The 14,513-nt window shown below is 38.3% G+C and overlaps 1 protein-coding gene and 1 non-coding gene across 2 annotated transcripts in view; one reads left to right on the forward strand and one right to left on the reverse strand.

Moving 5' to 3' along the window:
* Positions 1–14,513, reverse strand: part of COL25A1 (collagen type XXV alpha 1 chain) — a 554,610-nt gene that overhangs the window by 427,305 nt on the left and 112,792 nt on the right. The window lies entirely within an intron of this gene.
* LOC126028777 (small nucleolar RNA SNORA51) lies at positions 10,864–10,996 on the forward strand. Its single transcript, XR_007502491.1, has one exon. It is a non-coding gene; the product is annotated as a small nucleolar RNA SNORA51 (small nucleolar RNA).

Here is a 14,513-nt window from a genome sequence, read left to right on the forward strand (position 1 = left end):
GTGGTTGGATTTCTCTGTTGCTGTTGTTCCAATTCTTTGAGGTGATCTTTTAAACTGTTGGTTTTGTATTTTTCCTGTTTCTTAACATAGGCCTGTAATGCTATGAGTTTCCCCCTAAGTACTGCTTTTGCTGTATCCCATAAATTCTGACATGTTGTCTCTTCATTGTCATTTGTCTCAAGGAATCTTTTTATTTCCTCCTTGAGTTGTTCTTTGATCCAGCTGTTGTTAAGCAGTATGTTGTTCAATCTCCAGGTATTAGTTTTCCTCCATTGCTTCTTCTTGACATCAATTATAAGCTCTGTTGCATAGTGATCTGAAAGGGTACTTCTAATGATCCTTACCTTTGTGGTCTTATATAGGTTGGCTTTGTATCCTAAGACATGATCTATTCTGGAGAAGGTTCCATGTGGGTTTGAGAAGAATGTGTATTCTACTTTCTGGGGATGGAGGGCTCTATATAAGTCTATTAGCCCTAATTCTTCTAATTTTTCATTTAGAGCTCTTATTTCTTTACTATTTTTCTGTTTGGAGGATCTGTCCAGTGGTGATAGTGGAGTATTGAGGTCCCCTACTATTATCACAATTCCCTTCATGTGTTTCTCCAGGTTTGTCAGTAGTTGCCTCACATATTTTGGTGACTTTACATTAGGTGCATAGATATTGACCAGGGTTAGCACTTCTTGATCTAATGTTCCCCTGATCAGTAAGTAGTGCCCCTCTTTGTCTCTGATCACTTTCTTGAGGTTGAATACAATTTGGTCTGATATAAGAATGGCTGTCCCTGCTCTTTTTTGTTTTCCATTGGCCTGAATAATTACTTTCCATCCTTTAATTCTAAGCCTGTGCTTATCCTGTAACTGTAGGTGTGTTTCTTGCAGACAGCAGAAGTCCGGTTTATTTTTCCTAACCCAGTTCTCTACTATGTGTCTTTTAATTGGAGAGTTTAGTCCATTAACATTTAGGGAAATTATTGATAGAGAGGACTGTTGTGCAGTTGTATTGTGTGGCGTGGTTGTTGTTACAATCGGGGGTTTGGATTGTGTAATTCGTCTCTGAGTAAGTCGCTTAGGATTGCTTAGTTTGCACAAATAGTTCAAGTTCGTTCATATTTGTGAATGTTTTTAGTCTGCCCTCCCATATGAATGATAGTTTTGCTGGGTATTGGACCCTGGGTTGGAAATTTCATTCACTCAGTCGTTTAAATACGTCATTCCACTGTCTTCTTGCTTGAATTATTTCAAATGGGAGATCTGGTTTGATTCTTATGTCCTTTCCTTTGTACTTGAGGTTTTTTTTCTCCCTTATTGCTTTCAGGAGTTCCTCTTTCTCTTTGTTTTTCGCCATTGGATTATTATGTGTCTTGGTGTGGGTTTATTAGGGTCTATTTTATTAGGGACTCTCTTGACTTCTTGGATTTGTCCTAAATTGTCTTTCCAGAGGGTGGGAAAGTTCTCTGTTATTATCTCCCTGACTACTTGTTCTTCCCCCTTCCCTATTTCTTCCCCTTCTGGTATACCCACAATTCTTAGATTGTTTCTTTTGTCCTTATTCATTAGATATTGGATTTTTCCTTCCAGTGCTTTGCCTTTTTTTTCTTTGTTGGTTTCTTGATCATTTTTATATTGCAGTTTCCTTCGAGTTCATCGATGTGCTTCTCCAACTCTGTGGTTCTACTCGTAAGGCTTGTTATTTTGTCTTTTAAATCCTTCACTTCTTTTTGTATGGAATCTCTCATGTTCTTTAACATTTCTTCTTTAATTTGGCTTAGTCGTTCGTCCATGAATTTCTTATACTCGGTTGCTAGGGTTTCTTTCATTCTGTTTAGTAATTCTTGCATTTCCTTCCTCATGGCCGCTTTTAGGTCTTCTTCCCATGAATCTGTGCGCTTTGGTGGACTTGGAAACTTGATAGGGCTTGTCATGTTGTCTCCAGTTATAAGGGATCTCCTTGATTTACGCATAATACTTTGTATTTAATGGTATGTTTTGGAGTACTATGGCTTCTAATTTCGGTCTGCTTTGGTCTCCTTCCTGAAGGTTTTCTAGAGGAGCCTGTTGGGTGAGTTTGTTGAACCTAGCCCTTTCTCCTCCCCTTTGATCCCTAGAGTTCAACCTTCCTGCAGTGGGTTTTGTCCCCTTTCTGCTCCTTATTTCTGTCAGCGGTGCAATTCCACTCCTGGCCACAATGGTTACTGGCGCTGTTGAGCCTAGCACTCAATCCACCCTCCTTTCTCTGGGATTCAATGGAGCTTCGCCCCCTCCAATCCTCCCTTGAAGGAGTTCCCTCAGTTCGATTCTGCAGGCTCTATCTACGCCCTTGGGAAGTCCCTGGTTCGATCCAGGGTCCAGGGGGGTGGACATTATACTTAATGGCGAGAAACTAGAAGCATTCCCACTAAGGTCAGGAACTAGGCAAGGCTGTCCACTCTCTCCACTCTTATTCAATATAACCTTAGAAGTCCTAGCAATAGCAATCCGACAAGAGAAGGGAATCAAAGGAATTCAAGTAGGGAAAGAGGAACACAAGCTAGCTCTATATGCTGATGATATGATGATATACATCAAAAACCCTAAAGAATCCACAGAAAAACTCCTAGAAACAATCAACCAATACAGTAAAGTGGCTGGATACAAAGTCAATACACAAAAGACAGTAGCGTTTTTATATACAAACAATGAAGTTGAGGAGAGAGAGATTAAAAATACAATTCCATTTAAGATAGTATCAAAAAATATCAAATACCTAGGAATCAACCTTACAAGAGAAGTGAAAGATCTATACCAGGGAAACTTCAAAACACTTCAGAAAGAAATTGAAGACAATCTAAAGAAATGGAAGAACATCCCATCCTCATGGATAGGTAGAATTAACATAGTCAAAATGACTATTTTACCCAAATTGCTATATAGATTTAATGCAATCCCTATCCAAATCCAGACACAATTCTTTAAAGAAATAGGACAATCAATTATAAAATTCATTTGGAACCATAGAAGACCCAGGATAGCTAAACACATTCTGAAAAATGAGAAGTTGGGAGGTATCTCCTTACCTAACTTGAAACTATACTATAAAGCCATAGTAATAAAAACAGCATGGTACTGGAACAGAGACAGGACCTCAGACCAGTGGATTAGAACAGAATTCCCAGACATAAACCCCCAGATATATAGCCAACTAATATTTGATAAAAGAGGCAAGAATATGAAATGGAACAAAGAAAGCCTATTCAACAAATGGTGTTGGTACAACTGGAAACTCATATGCACGAAAGTGAAAATCGACCCATATCTCACTCCTTATACAAAAGTCAACTCAAAATGGATCAAAGATCTGGAAATCAGACCTGAATCTATAAAGTTTATCGAGAATAAAATAGGCAGAACACTCGAAGACCTTTATATCAAAAGGGTCTTTGAGAATGGAGCACCAATGGCAAAAACGTTAGCATCAACTATAAACAAATGGGACTATATCAAACTAAAAAGCTTCTGCATGGCAAAAGAAACCCTACTTAATGCAAGAAGACAGCTAACAGAATGGGAAAAAATCTTTTCACTTGATATATCAGATAAAGGGCTGATATCTAAAACATACAAAGCGCTCAGAAACCTGAGTCCTTCAAAACCAAACGAAGCCATAAAAAAATGGGGAGACGAAATGAATAGACATTTCTCTGAGGAAGAGAGAAGGATGGCCAACAAACACATGAAAACATGCTCACCTTCACTCATCATCAGGGAGATCCAAATCAAGACAACAATGAGATACCACCTCACACCAGTGAGGTTGGCTCACATCAAAAATAATGGGAACAACCTTTGTTGGAGAGGATGTGGTATGAAAGGAACTCTCATTCATTGCTGGTGGGAATGCCCCTTGGTCCAACATCTATGGAGAAAAGTCTGGAGAGTGCTCAAAGAACTCAGAATTGAGCTGCCATTTGACCCAGCAATTGCTCTCCTAGGCATATATCCCCAAGATGGAAAGACATTCATTCCAAAATACGTATGCACCCCACTATTTATTGCAGCACTCAGTATAATAGCCAAATCTTGGAACCAACCTCGATGTCCAACAACAGATGAATGGATCATTAAGATGTGGTACATATATACAATGGAATATTACATGGCAGTTAGAAATGATACAATCACAGACTTTGCAACAACGTGGATGGACCTAGATCATGTTATGTTAAACGAAGTAAGTCAGAAGACAAAAGAAAAACACAGAATGGTAGCACTATTCTGAAACACCTAGAATACATAAAAAACAAAAAAAGGACATTGAAGAAGCATAACTGCTAGAACCACAAAGAAAGACTTCATAAACTCCATTCCCTGATCTGCACAGCAACCAAGATCTCTAGAAACAGGTCTGATTTTACCATCCAAGATAAAGTAGAAGTCTTCCACATACCACGAAAGCAGCAAGAGGAGAATAAATGATCTATTTTTTTTTTCTTGAAATTGCTCATGACAGGCTTGGGTAACCATATGGGATACTGGGGAACACAATAAATGCCCTACCAGCTGTGCTCTCACTCCTGCTCCTCTGTTAGTGTTTTTATCAGTGTCTTGCAAATTTTTTTAATGCATAATTTTTTTTATTTAAACACCTTGATTACATACATGATTGTGTTTGGGTTTCAGTCATAAAAGGAACACCACCCATCACCAGTGCAACATTCCCATCACCCAAGTCCCAAATCTCCCTCCTCCCCACCAAACCCCCGCCTGTACCCTAAACAGGCTCTGCATTTCCCTCATACATTCTCAATATTAGGACAGTTCAAAGTGTAGTTATTTCTCTAACTAAACTCATCACTCTTTGTGGTGAGCTTCCTGAGGTGAGCTGGAACTTCCAGCTCTTTTCTCTTTTGTGTCTGAAAATTATTATTACAAGGGTGTCTTTCATTTTTCTTAAAACCCATAGATGAGTGAGACCATTCTGCGTTTTTCTCTCTCTCTCTGACTTATTTCACTCAGCATAATAGATTCCATGTACATCCATGTATAGGAAAATTTCATGACTTCATCTCTCCTGACAGCTGCATAATATTCCATTGTGTATATGTACCACAGTTTCTTTAGCCATTCGTCTGTTGAAGGGCATCTTGGTTGTTTCCAGAGTCTTGCTATGGTAAATAGAGCTGCAATGAATATAGATGTAAGGAAGGGGTTTTTGTATTGTATTTTTGTGTTCCTAGGGTATATTCCTAGGAGTGGTATAGCTGGATCGTATGGGAGCTCGATTTCCAGTTTTTGGAGGAATCTCCATATCGCTTTCCATAAAGGTTGAACTAGACAGCATTCCCACCAGCAGTGGATAAGAGTTCCTTTCTCTCCACATCCCCGCCAACACTGTTTATTCTCATTCTTTGTGATGTGTGCCATTCTCTGGGGTGTGAGGTGGTATCTCATCGTTGTTTTGATTTGCATCTCCCTGATGATTAGTGATGTGGAACATTTTTTCATGTGTCTTTTGGCCAAGCGTATTTCTTCTTTGTCAAAGTGTCTGTTCATTTCTTCTCCCCATTTTTTGATGGGGTTAGATGTTTTTTTCTTGTAAAGTTCTGTCAGTGCCTTGTATATTTTGGAGATTAGCCCCTTATCTGATGGGTATTGGGTGAATAGTTTCTCCCACTCAGTGGGTGGCTCTTGTATCCTGGGCACTATTTCCTTTGAGGTGCAGAAGCTTATCAGCTTAATATATTCCCATCTGTTAATCTCTGCTTTCACTTGCTTGGAGAGTGCAGTTTCCTCCTTGAAGATGCCTGTAATGTCCTGGAGTGTTTTGCCTATGTGCTGTTCTATATATCTTATGGTTTTGGGGCTGATATCGAGGTCTTTAATCCATTTGGATTTTACCTTTGTACATGATGTTAGCTGGGGGTCTAAGTTTAATTTTTTGCAAGTGGCTATCCAATTGTGCCAACACCACTTGTTGAAGAGGCTTTCCCTGCTCCATTTAGGATTTCCTGCTCCTTTATCAAAAATTAGATGGTTGTATCTCTGGGGAACATTTTCTGAGTATTCAAGCCTATTCCACTGATCTGAGGACCTATCCTTATTCCAATACCATGCTGTTTTGATAACTGTTGCTTTGTAGTACAGTTTAAAGTTGGGAAAAGTAATTCCTCCCATATTCTTTTTCCCAATGATTGCTTTAGCTATTCGAGGGTGTTTATTGTTCCAAATGAATTTCAAAAGTGTCTGATCCACTTCTTTGAAGAATGTCATGGGTATCTTTAGAGGGATGGCATTAAATCTGTATAATGCCTTGGGGAGTATTGACATTTTGATGATGTTAATCCTGCCAATCCATGAGCAGGGTATGTGTTTCCATTTCCGTGTGTCCTCTCTTATTTCTTGGAGCAGAGTTTTATAGTTTTCTTTGTATAGGTCCTTCACATATTTAGTCAAGTTGATTCCAAGATATTTGAGTTGTTTGTGTGGTACTATTGTGAATGGGGTTGTTTTCTTAATGTCCATTTCATCCTTATTACTATTGGTATATAGAAAGGCCATTGATTTTTGTGTGTTAATTTTGTAGCCTGCCACCTTGCTATATGAGTCTATTGTTTCTAGAAGCTTTTTGATAGAGTCTTTAGGGTTTTCTAAGTAGAGTATCATGTCATCTGCAAACAGTGAGAGCTTGACTTCTTCCTTTCCTATCTGGATTCCCTTGATATCCTTTTCTTGCCTAATCGCTATAGCAAGTACTTCCAGTGCTATGTTGAATAGGAGTGGTGAGAGAGGACAGCCTTGTCTTGTGCCAGAATTTAGAGGGAAGGCTTTCAGTTTTTCTCCATTGAGGATAATATTTGCCACTGGCTTGTGGTAGATGGCCTTCACTATATTGAGAAAGGTTCCCTCCATTCCCATCTTGCTGAGAGTTTTGAATGGGTGTTGACCTTATCAAATGCTTTCTCTGCATCTATTGATATGATCATGTGGTTTTTATTTTTCTTGTTATTGATGTTGTGTATTATGTTGATAGATTTACGGATGTTAAACCAGCCTTGCATTCCTGGGATGAAACCTACTTGATCGTAGTGGATGATCTTCTTAACGAGGCATTGAATCCTATTTGCCAGTATTTTGTTGAGGATCTTTGCATCTGCATTCATCAGTGATATTGGTCTGTAATTTTCTTTTTTGGTAGCGTCTCTGTCTGGTTTAGGTATCAAGGTGATGTTGGCTTCATAAAAGCTATTTGGAAGTGTTTCTGTTTGTTCAATTTCATGAAAGAGTCTTGCCAAGATTGGCAGTAGTTCCTCTTGGAAAGTTTGATAGAATTCATTAGTGAATCCATCTGGACCTGGGGTTTTGTTTTTCGGCAGACATTTGATTACTGTTTTAATTTCATCAATGGTGATGGGGGTGTTTAGATATGCTACATCCTCTTCCTTCAACCGTGGAAGATTATAAGAGTCCAAGAATTTATCCATTTCTTCCAGGTTCTCATTTTTAGTGGCGTAGAGTTTTTCAAAGTAGTTTCTGATTACCCTTTGAATCTCTGTCATATCAGTAGTGATCTCTCCTTTTTCATTCCTGATACGAGTTATCAAGTTTCTCTCTCTCTCTTTCTTTGTTAGGTTTGCCAGTGGTCTATCAATCTTGTTTATTTTTTCAAAGAACCAACTTCTGCTTTCGTTGATCTTTCGGATTGTTTTTTGAGTTTCCACTTCGTTGATTTCTGCTCTCAGCTTTGTTATTTCTTTCTGTCTTCCTATTCTTGGGTCCTTTTGTTGAGCATTTTCTAGTTCTATTAGCTGTGTCATTAAGCTACTCAGGTAAGCTCCTTCTTCCTTCCTGATGTGTGCTTGCAAAGCTATAAATTTTCCTCTCAGTACTGCTTTTGCTGTGTCCCATAAGTTCTGAGAGTTTGTGTCTTTATTGTCATTTGTTTCCAGGAACCTTTTTATTTCCTCCTTGATTTCATTTCGGACCCACTGCTTATTGAGCATGAGGCTGTTTAACTTCCAGGTGTTAAAGTGTTTCTTCTGAGTCCCTTTGGAGTTCACAAATAATTTCAGAGCCTTGTGGTCAGCGAAGGTAGTCTGCAAAATTTCTATCCTCTTGATCTTATGGAGGTATGTTTTATGTGCCAGCATGTAGTCTATCCTGGAGAATGTCCCATGTACATTGGAGAAGAATGTGTATCCAGGTTTCTGGGGATGGAGTGTCCTATATGTATCCACTAGGCCTCTTTCTTCCATTTCTCTCCTCAGGTCTAGTATATTCTTGTTGGGTTTCAGTCTGGTTGACCTGTCCAGTGTTGACAAAGCCGTGTTAAGGTCCCCCACAATTATTGTGTTGTTGTTGATATTATTTTTCAGATTTGTCAACAGTTGTATTAAATATTTTGCTGGCCCCTCATTCGGTGCATATATGTTTAGGAGAGTGAATTCTTCCTGCTCTACGTACCCCTTGATTAATATAAAATGTCCGTCTTTGTCCCTTACAACCTTCCTGAGTATAAAGTTTGCATTATCTGATATTAGTATGGCCACTCCAGCTTTTTTATGGGTGTTGTTTGCTTGGATAACTTTTCTCCAGCCTTTTATTTTGAGTCTATGTTTGTTCTGACTATTCAGGTGCGTTTCTTGTAGGCAGCAGAAGGTTGGATTGAGTTTTTTGATCCATTTAGCCACTCTGTGTCTCTTAACTGGTGCATTTAGTCCACTGACGTTGAGAGAAAGAATTGTCCTGGGATTTAACGCCATCTTTATTTCAAAATTTGGTGTGTCTTTTGGGTAGTCTTGTCTTAGATTAGGTCTTTCAGTTTTCTCTTAAGACTGGTTTTGTGTCTGTGAAGTTTCTGAGCTGTTTTTTGTCTGTGAAACCATGTATTCTTCCATCAAACCGGAAAGTGAGTTTTGCTGGGTATAGTATTCTGGGTGAAGCATTCATTTCATTCAGTCTTGTCACAATATCCCACCACTGCTTTCTGGCATTGAGCGTTTCTGGTGACAGGTCTGCTGTAAATCTCAGGGAAGCTTGCTTGAACATGATTTCCCCTTTTGATCTTGCTGTTTTCAGAATTCTGTCTCTATCTGTGGGATTTGTCATTGTGACTAGGATGTGTCTTGGGGTGGTTTTTCTGGGGTCTCTTTTGGTTGGTACTCTTCGGGCATGCAGGATTTGATCACATATATTCTTTAGCTCTGGAAGTTTCTCTTTAATGATGTTCTTGACCATTGATTCTTCCTGGAAATTTTCTTCCTGGGTCTCTGGGACTCCAATGATTCTTAAGTTGTTTCTGTTGATCTTATCATAGACTTCTATTTTCGTCTGTTCCCATTCTTTGACTAATTTTTCCATTGTCTGCTCATTTGCTTTAAGTTTTTTGTCCAATCTCTCCTGCTGTATGGAATTGTTATGTATCTCATCTTCCACAGCACCAAGTCTATTCTCAGCTTCTGATACCCTGTCCCAGAGCTTATCCATTTTGTCATTCACTTCGTTTACTGACTTTTTCAGTCCTGTTAGTTGACATGTTATTTCAGTTTGGAGTTTTGTCATTTCTGCCTTCATATTTTCTTGGTTCTTATTAGTGTTCTGTTCAACTCGATCCATGGTTTCTTGGAGTCTGTTGAGCACCTTCCATATTGCTAGTCTAAAGTCCTTATCTGAGAGGTTGATTAGTTGTTCAGTCATTATCTGGTCCTCAGAATTGTCATCTTCATTCTCTATGTCTGATGCTGGCCTGCGTTGTTTCCCCATTGTCACACTTGTATTGTGGGTTTTTCTACGTGTTGTGGTGGTATTCATTGTCTATATGATGTAGGCAGCACACTCCTCTGGCTCCTCCCTTTCTGGATGGGCTGACTTGCCTCTAAGGGAGGGGAGTCCTCCGTGGATGAAGCCTCACACTGGGTCAAATCTTAGGCCCGAGCATGCAACAGAGAAGACAGTCCAGAGAGAAATGTTTGCTTCTGTGATATAGCGCCGTTCTTAGTGTGATTTTTCCTTCTTGTTGCAATGGAGTTCTTTCCTTAGAAAGAGTGCACGGCCGCGTAGCCTCTTTTTGCCCCACTCGCAAGAGTTTCACGCAAGAGGACAGTAGACAGACATAGACAGGTCACACTCACAGTCTTTCACAGCTGAGCCCCACTGGGTTGGTGTACTTTCGCGGATTTTCCCCGCCTGGTGTCACACACAGGGAGCCAGCTTTTGCAAAGGTTAGCCGGTTTTTATGCTCTCGATCTATTTGTTTTTGACGTCTTTATTTTGGTGTGGAGATTATGGTTGATGTCTCCAATATTATTTTATTTTATTTTGTTTTGTCTTTCTCTTTTTTTTTTGCACTTGAGTATGATTTGATTTTAGAACCGAGATTATTGTGTGGTGCCTGTTTTTATTGTTGTGGTGCTTATCGGTTATTTAATTCGATATTTTGTGTGTGTGTGTGTGTGTGTATTGTTGTGGTATTTTAATTACTTTTTTCACATCCTCTCTCAAACTGAGGTTGGAAGCCTCTAGACAGGACTCTGCCTATTTTCAGTATATTTGATTTTTGATTGAGAAGAGGACATATTAGGTGATGGGTATTCCCCTGATTTAATGTGAATATGTACCCAAAATAGTACAGTGAAAGATATGTAAGCCATTATGGAAAAAAAAGAAAATTGTGTTTTTAATCAGAAATTTTCTTTGACTTATATGTATTATTATATTAATTATATTATATGTTATGTTATGTCACTATATTATGTTATATTAGTTTACCTTATTATGTTAATCAATTTTGTCCTTTAAATGAATTTTTACTTAAAAAAAAAAACAAAAAAAAAAAAACAACTTTAGTTTGCCCTGAAGAAAAGAAAAAAATAAATAAAAGATAAAATAAGGTCTCCCAATTCTTACCACAGGCTGTGTTCTTTACACTGGCTGTATAGAAAGAGGAGGTACAGTAAAGGCACCCCATATACACCTCAACACAGGCCCCTTGCCGGGTATGTACTGTGAATTGGGGGACAAAAAAATAAATAAATAAACCCCATACACATCTAGGGAAAATCACCCAAATGAAAGTAACTGTTTTCTTGGGAATTCTTTAATACAAATGGGGTTATAATGATTTCTAGAATTTATATATGAAATAACTTTAGATTTCTTACAAAAGTGATCTTCCTCCTTTTGAGACTTGAAGTGGATCTTGAAATATTAAAAGCCTTGAAATCTAATAGGTCTCAATAACATCCACCTTGTGGTAGGCAGAATCTAAATGGCAAATCACTAATTCTAAAAATTCAACAATGGCAAACAATTTATTCCTGGGTAATTTATCCTTGTTTCTTAGTGAGGATACTACAAGGAAACCAGTCAGAAGACTTTTTAGAATGATAAAATTACAATAACACAGAACTTCACAGATCATCCATAAATGTGCTCCTTTACAAATGATCAGAGACCACAGAAGACTCATTCACCAACAGATACTCTTCTGTACTTTTTTAACTTAATATTTAGGCACTATTTCTCATTGTCAGTGCTCACTAAAAATAATCACCATTTCATGATACCTGCCTCTTTCTTCTATTTCCCTCTAGCCCCTCTTCCCAACCCTCTACATCTCCCCCCAAAAAAAACCATAAATCTGGGTACAAGTTTTCAACTACTTGACTTCTCCTAGTCATTCCTTTCTTTTCTTTTTTTTGGGGGGGGGGGCACACCCATTTGATGCTCAGGGGTTACTCCTGGTTAAGTGCTCAGAAATTGCCCCTGGCTTCGGGGGACCATATAGGACGCTGGGGGATCAAACTGCAGTCCTTCCTTGGCTAGCACTTGCAAGGCAGACACCTTACCCCTAGTGGCACCTCGCCAGCCCCATGCCTTTATTTTAATTAATTCCTGACTGTCACTTTTGATGAGCTTATGAGGAAATTATACCGCCCAGCTTAAGTCTCCCATGATTTTCAGTTTTGTTTTGTTAGCTCCCCCAAAAAGAGGTAATATGTCCTGAGCCTTGACATTGCTTTCTATAAAAGATGTATTACAAGGTATCAATTGTGCCCCCAATAAAGTTCTTCTGTGATCTGGATTTTATTTTCCACCCCAGACTATTTCAAAAGACTTAAAGACTTAAATTTTCTTTGTATATTTCCTTAGATGTATTTCTTTAATAGGTTTAATTCTTATTGGTAGTTCCTTATATAGATGTAGTTTTCCCCATCCCTTTATTGGATTTGTTTAGTAGGAAATTCTAGTAGATTAGTTTCTCTTGGGTTCTGAGTTTATGTTAGAAACAGGTTCTAGGGATTTTTTAGCTTGTTATTTTTACCTCCATATGCACCAGTAGTATCATGTAGCATTGTTCATTTTTGCATAGACACATTAAAATGGAAAATCTTAGATATAAAATGTTCTTATCTAATAGGGCTAGGAATGTATAATTATATATTGTAGGGGCCCTCTCACCCTGAACATTTGTCAGTGTCGCCTTAAGCTTCAGTTGATTAGACATCAGCCGTTCACCCCTGAACCTTAGATTCCATCTCTGGAATGAGCACCATTTTCTGCACCAGCACCGGGAATTGAACTTCTACCAGGGAAGGCCCTATGGCTACCCTGGCACCAACTTGCTCTAGTGTGGGTTCATAGGATACTCTAACAACTTGGAAACATCAACAACTTGCTTTCAGGGTGTGTTTCCCTGCATCACCACCTAACAGTGAAATGAAAACAGAAGATGCTCCATGACACCCTGAATTCAACATAGGATCTGTGCAAAAACCAAGATCTCTATTACAGAAGTCTGACTGCGACAATGATCCAGGAAAAGATCATCTTTTCCTGGGATCATAAAGACTTTGGAGTTAGAGAACTTAGTATGTTTTAGTCTGTGATTGGTCTTATGGCAGGATGCTTTGTGGGTAGGGTCTCCCTGTTTTTAAGCTAAAGGTCTTTTTCCTTTTTGTTTTTTATTAACTTTCTTTTCTTATTAACTTCCTTTCTACTGTCTTATGCTGTGCCTATGCAAAAAATAATAATAAACTGCCACCTCTTTTTTATATTTTACATAGGGGCTCCCACCTTGTTCATAGAATCTTGGGGCACGATTATTTTGTTTTATCTCATATTATTGCATTTTTCTATAATATTAAGAAAGGAGGAAAAAGTGAAAGACTAAGGCCAGAGGCCAAGTTTAAGAATCTAAACTTAAAACGGGTCTGTAATACTGGCAGGCCAGAAGCAAAGGGTGGTAGAAGATGCATTTTTGGGAGCACTAGAGGAGGGTGATCAACAATGGTTGTGGGAATGGCCCTGATTCACTGTACTGTATATCTAAAAACCAACTATAAAGAACTTTGTAAATCACAGTGGTTTCAATAAAAAAAAAATGAAGTGCTTCTTTTGCTATGCCTACACAAAAAAGTTTGTCAGAATATATTAGTTCTATTTAATTATTTCTGTACTATTATAAATTTTATTTTTAAAAAGTCTGCTTATTTATATCTGCTTCAATATCACAGTGGAAAATCTCTATTATTTGCCTATAAATAATATCTATATTATTTTCCTTCAAATCAGGAAGTGGGCTAGAAAGTACCATATGCCATTTCAAGCCTCTCTTCTAATCCAATCAAGGCAACAGAGCCATACCATAGCTATCAATTGTTTTCAGTTTCTCAATCAATTGAGTCTTTGTCTATTCTGTAAGGGGAAATTCATCAAAATCATACTGAGGGAAAAAAATGCCTGTTTTCTGGAAGACATTTAGCATGATGTCAGCCACATGAACTGTAGTCCCTTTATTGGTTCATTACATTTTGTTTTAAAGATTAACTGATTTTGCTCTTTGAACCCATATTTCTGAATTTGAAGATTCCTTGAGATTAAGCAGATGTCCAGCTCTCTTTGGGCACTTGTGTTTTATCTCAACTAATGAGATATTCAGAAATAGTTTATAGAATGTAGTTTTATGAACAAAAGTAACCCAAAGTAGTTACCAAGACTACCTAAAAGGCTTTTAGATTGTTTTTGCTTAGTATACTGTGGTTCACTTCACAAAATGCTATTTTAATGTTAACTTTGGGGGTGGATCACACCCAGCAATGCTCAGAGTTTGCTCCTGTCTCTGCACTCATGGGTTACTCCAAGCAGTGTTCAGGGGACCATATGGGAAGTTAGGGATTGAAACCAGGTCAATTGCATGCAAGATAAGCATACATGATCTGTACTATCAATCTGGCCTCTAATTTTTTTTTTTTGGGGTCACACTCGGCAGTGCTTGGGGATTACTCCTGGCTCTATGCTCAGAAATAGCCCCTGGCAGGCTCAGAGGACCATATAAAATGCCGGGATTCGAAACACTGTCCTGATGCAAGGCAAACGCCTTACCTCCATGCTATTTCTCCGCCCTTAATATTAACTTTTTAAATGGAGATTTTAAAAATGAAAAAGCATCAATATAATAATAATATTTGAATTTGAATGTCATATAGGCTACACAGTATATCTATACTGAATCAATTTTTTATAAGTATACAGAAATAT

Source organism: Suncus etruscus, chromosome 14 (genome assembly GCF_024139225.1).
Source record: "Suncus etruscus isolate mSunEtr1 chromosome 14, mSunEtr1.pri.cur, whole genome shotgun sequence".
In the NCBI taxonomy this organism is placed as follows: Eukaryota; Metazoa; Chordata; class Mammalia; order Eulipotyphla; family Soricidae; genus Suncus; species Suncus etruscus.